The sequence below is a fragment of the Adiantum capillus-veneris genome, chromosome 1, assembly GCF_014529385.1.
Source record: "Adiantum capillus-veneris isolate H3 chromosome 1, ASM1452938v2, whole genome shotgun sequence".
Classification (NCBI taxonomy): domain Eukaryota; kingdom Viridiplantae; phylum Streptophyta; class Polypodiopsida; order Polypodiales; family Pteridaceae; genus Adiantum; species Adiantum capillus-veneris.
Window position 1 is genome coordinate 114,485,391 of NC_140931.1, and position 5,346 is coordinate 114,490,736.

Consider the following 5,346-nt stretch of genomic DNA (forward strand, 5'->3'; position numbering starts at 1 on the left):
GATAGGTATGTACATGATAATGACCGCAGTAGACGCTTCAACATATATCACAATATGTACATAATTGCTTTTATTTGCATACATGTTGAGAGTGAGGTGAATGTTTTTATTTCACACTATGTACGTGCCATGGCACGACTCCGTCACGATCCCCCGACTTGGGCTTTATTAAAGACCCTGTGGTCTTTAGTGTTGTGACCCACCCAACCCCTTGTGACTAAAGGATGACCGATGTGGGTTTGATGGCATGGATGGGTGTGGATCCATAGGTGGGAGTGATGATTGTTGATTCCCGACAGGAATCTCAAGACAGATGGGCGGCCCAAAAAAAGTACGGCCCCCGATTGCACCCACACGTTTCAAACACGGGACCTCCTCCTAACGAGGTTGATAGCGTAACCACCTCACCCGCACACATCATTTGATCTTAGTGGCAAACATAAGCATTACAAATAAACTCAGACGTCCACCCCACCTTGTCGTCGTTTACTAATTTTGTCATAGTTTACTTTTTGAAAAATCTGAAAAGTAAACTAAGACAAAATCTGACGGCGCTGCGCATCTAGTTATTCCCGTTTGTAGTTCCCCATCATGGATCCCATGGACGGGGCTTCATTGAAGGCCCCGTGTTACTTAGTCCTAAGGGATGCAGATGGAAAGGCCAAAATGTTCTATGTGGCAGGTAGGGGGGAAGGAGGGTGCGAGGATTGTTGGGCAACAAACGTAAAGCCAAGCAACGCAAGAGGGCGTCCGGGATGAGTCACATGGCAGGTGATGGGGACAGTACTGTGGCATGCCACATCAGATCAAGTGCTTGGGAGCCTTTCGGTGGGGTTGCTCAAGTGGTAAAGGGAATTTGAAAATTCCATCATTGAAGAATAAGTGGTAATCGAGTACGAGCAAGTGTATCGCAATTGAACACGAGGGGTGGCACTCATGCATGCATTTCCTCTACCAGAAACGAGAGTAGGGTCTTCACTTCGCTTTACAAGGGTGCATGCACCATGGGTTGGGGGACACTTTGGAAAGGGGGAAACGGGAAAAAACCTAGCACCTAATATGAATGCCTCTCTATAGCCCAGTGATTCCACAACACCCCTATCCGCTGCTTAACACACACCCAATCTGCAAACGACTATTTCCCTTGCCCGAACCCAGCCAACCCAGCCAACCATGACAACACATACCCAACTGCAAAGCATGTATCATAGATTCAATCTCTGATCCTGGAGAGCACCATCACCCAAAGAAAAGAAACACCCTCCGACACCCCAAGGTTGGCACATATGACAATCTTGTCTATAAGCTAGTGGATACCCTCTTACACATGATGCTCACACATATACCATTCACATTATGACACATCATTGGACACAAAAGTCGAAGAGAACGTTGATATAGGTTTTAGAGTAGAGTTGACAAAAAACCATGGTAGAATCCTTAAATGGAACATATACAATGATAGAACGGTGTTGAACCTCCTCTCTCGCTTTCATGCACTGCAACCAATCCTTAAAGTGCTTGCCTCCTACTCCTCAGCTCTTGAGAGGCCCTCCTTTGTTGCATGCCCCTCTGCTACACCAAGTTTTTGGGCCTCGACCTTCAACACCCTATAGTGCTCCTCTTGGCAATCCTCAGCATCTCAGCGATCCCATGGAGTTTCCCATCTCGCGACCTGGCTATGATCTACAGCTTGAGATCCCAACCTTTCTTCCTCTGTCCTACTCACTAAATGTTCGCGAATCATGCATGACCACCAATTATCCCTACAACTGTTTGCTATCGGGCTCATGCTTTGCAACCGGTCGGCTCACTTCTCTCCTCTGTGCTCTTTTGCACTCAGCTCCAGGCACGTTACACAGCTGTATCACACCACCTAATCGGCCTCCTTTGTGTTGCTAGCTCTTCCCCAGCCCCAATGGCATATCTTGCTTTACATGCCCTGGAGGCCCTGCACAACCCCCCACCTTTAACTTGCAGCTCTCGATCCCCTGTAATCAACCCCTCCTTCTTTGCAACAAACGACCTTCCCCACCTGATATATTGGCTCTTTCATTTGCAGAACATGGTCCACAACAACCCCTCTCAATCCTCCTTGTTTGCATCCGACCTTTGAGCTTCCTTTAGATGGCATACCCCACCCACCTCTGTTAACTGCAGAAGCCATCCAAAATTGATCGTCCTCCTACTCTCTTGTAGTAGTGCTCCTTCAAAACCCCTGGTTGCTCCTCCTTCTCGAGACGAGTCAGCTTCCCATCCAACTGCACTTAGGTTCAGCCAGTGCTCTAGCAAGTGCCCCCGGCCGTCATCAAGCCCTACTCCTTGTATAGCCGCCTCCACTCTCTATCGTCGGCGGCATTCATTTTCTGCATATATCGTTGCCAACTCTCTCAGAGTCTCCGCTTCTCAATTGGCGGTTTTGTCCTGACCAAGAAGGCAACCTCCCTGCATGGTAACACCTCCCCACACCGGTCGTGCAACCATCCACCTTCCATGCGCTGCTTCAATAGCGCCGCCATTTCCAAGATGATGCTCCTTTTTTTCCCCTCATATTTTCTTGAAAAAAATCTTGCTTGGCCACCTTTCCCACACCACTGACTGTTGACTTTCATTTGCCTTAAAAAAACTCCTTCGTCCCGAGTCGCACCTTGACTTAGCAATCATAGCTTCCTCTAAAGGTACCATCGATTGCAAAAGACAAAAGCCATGTCCCGTCCTCCGTAAAGCAAAAATTTGTTACATGATCCTTTTGACCTTCAAACATGTGCACCAAATTTGTAGTCTTGTCATCATACACCCATATCTTTGTATGTATCTCGATTGATAATTGGTAGTCAACTTCAATCTGATGTCACCTTTCCCAAATAGTTTCAAATGTAGAGCTATAAAAAACATGCTACATAAAGTATCAAGAGCCACAAAAACATTGATAGACTGTGTCCCTCGGGCATTTCTAGTAGCGCGTTGGAAAATCATGCTTGACCTGCTAGAAAACACATACGGCATACAATCCTTGATGACATCTTTTGTTCTTTGCATCTAGTACCTGCCCAAGCATTGTGCCATGACCCTACTAGCTTTTATGCATCTGCTTGGTGCTTGTCCATGGGCCGACAAGATTTGGCTGCACCATCATTGGCCACCCCCTAGTTGAGCATTCATGCTCAACCATAATATTATTTTGGTAAAATATGATTGCATAAGAAAAAATGGCATAGATAATAGCTATATAATCAGATGGAAATAGAAAAGATGATATATAGAAATTGTATATATAATAGAGATACAGAGGAAAATATCAGTGGTTGTCCATTCCCCCTGGATCAAATGGAAAGCCTTGAGCTTCCCCAAGCATTGCGCTGAGTCCACCTGGATTAAATAAAAACCATTGGCCGAAGCCATGCATCTGTAAAATATATGAAATCTGTGCCTGTAATGCATCTGTAAACCTACACATAGAGCATGATAAAAACTCTTGATAACGTTCCTCCTCTTCAACTTCTATCTAGCTATGGTCTTCGTACACATGATAAGCATCCCCATCCATATGAGAGACTCCTACAGAGTCCCAGGCAACCATACCAATATCCAGTGAAGAGATCTTCATATCAAAAATTCCTTGCAAAGAGCATAGTATCTGGCATACAACTTGCAAAAAAGCAACCCTTAAAAGCATAACCATCAACCCATCGGCACAAACCTATTTGCACATAGCCTGGCTGTCTCTTTCCATCAATCTCAAGTCCATAGATTCGCCTTCTTTGATAGCTTTGCCTATAGATGTTGAGCCAAATTGCCCAACCAATGCTTCTTCTTCGTCAATTAGGAGAGAACCATCAATAACCTCCTTGCTATAAACTGACTCTGTATGTAGTTCTTTGCCTTTATGTTCCTATGTGAGTAGGCATGCCCACCCCCTTGGTCTTGGACAGCATTCGCTTTTGCCTTGACTACTTGAGCAGGTTCTAGCTTTGTATTGGCTTCTACACTTGGAGCCTTTGACACTTGCATAGTCGGCTTGATCTCCTCTACCGCATGGTGATCTTCACCCTCTATCGACACATGAAAATCCATGATGATATCTTCTGTCTCTTCCTCATGCATATCCTCGTTTATGCACCCTTCATCCTCGTTGATGAGATCCTCCTTTGTAGTCATGGATGTATAGCACATAGGGGGCACCAATGAAACACGATATGGAATAGAGCTTACCCATGGAGAACTTGTAACCGCTACATGTTGGCAATTGGGAACTGCTTTTACCTACACTACATGTTGCGAGGTCGTCGAAACAACTGTATAATCACTAGGCTTGAGCAAACCCATCTCCAACTTCTTCTTCGTCTTTCTACTCTTCACTTTGGCGATGCACACTGCATCCTCATAGGCCTCTGCACCAGCAAACTCCACGTTCTCTCGAATCTTAGGATGTAAGCACTCCAAAAACCTCTCTAATTTGAAGTAGTCGTTACCTCAAAATTGTGTAGCAGCTTCTAACTGCTGCCAAATATCTTCAAATTTCTTTAAAAATATGCAAACTCACCACTTATATCTTGCTTCAAAACCTTCAATTTTGCGTCCAATTCTGCATGTGAATTCCTCTGCTGGAAGTCTTTAATAGACCGAGCTCGAACCACCTTCCATGACTGCTGCGCGCTCGGGACCTTCTAACCCCTCGAACCAAGCTTTGGCCTTCCCTCCCATCACTAGCCGCACAACCCTTGACTTGGCTTCCTCGGTCACCATCCGCATCGACAACATCCAAAGCTCCACATCTGACATCCAATCTTCAACATCTTGCTCACTTGAGAACACCAACTCACAATCTAGCACCATGTTATTGAACCATGCCATCACTTGAGCGATCAATGTGATCCTTCGTGGGGGCACCACAAGATGGAAAGGGGGAAACGGGAAAACACCTAGCACCTAATATGAATGCCTCTCTATAGCCCATTGATTCCACAACACCCCTATCCTCTACTTAGCACACACCATATCTGTAAACGACTATTTCCCTTTCCCGAACCCAGCCAACCTTGACAACACATACCCAACTGCAAAGCATGTAATCATAGCTTCAATCTCTGATCCTGGAGAGCACCATCACCCAAAGAAAAGAAACACCCTCAGACGCCCTGAGGTTGCCACATATGGCAAGCTTGTCTATAAGCTAGTGGATACCCTCTTACACATGATGCTCACACATATACCATTCACATTTATGACACATAATTGGACACGAAGGTCAAAGAGAACGTTGATATAGGTTTTAGAGTAGAGTTGACAAAAAACCATGGTAGAATCCTTAAATGGAACATATACAATGATAGAATGGTGTTGAAC

General features: G+C 45.3%; 1 pseudogene; it reads right to left on the reverse strand.

The window, feature by feature from the left end:
- Positions 1 to 3,298: 3,298 nt before the first annotated feature.
- On the reverse strand, positions 3,299 to 4,854 carry LOC147465394 (uncharacterized; annotated as a pseudogene).
- Between the last annotated feature and the right edge of the window lie 492 nt (positions 4,855 to 5,346).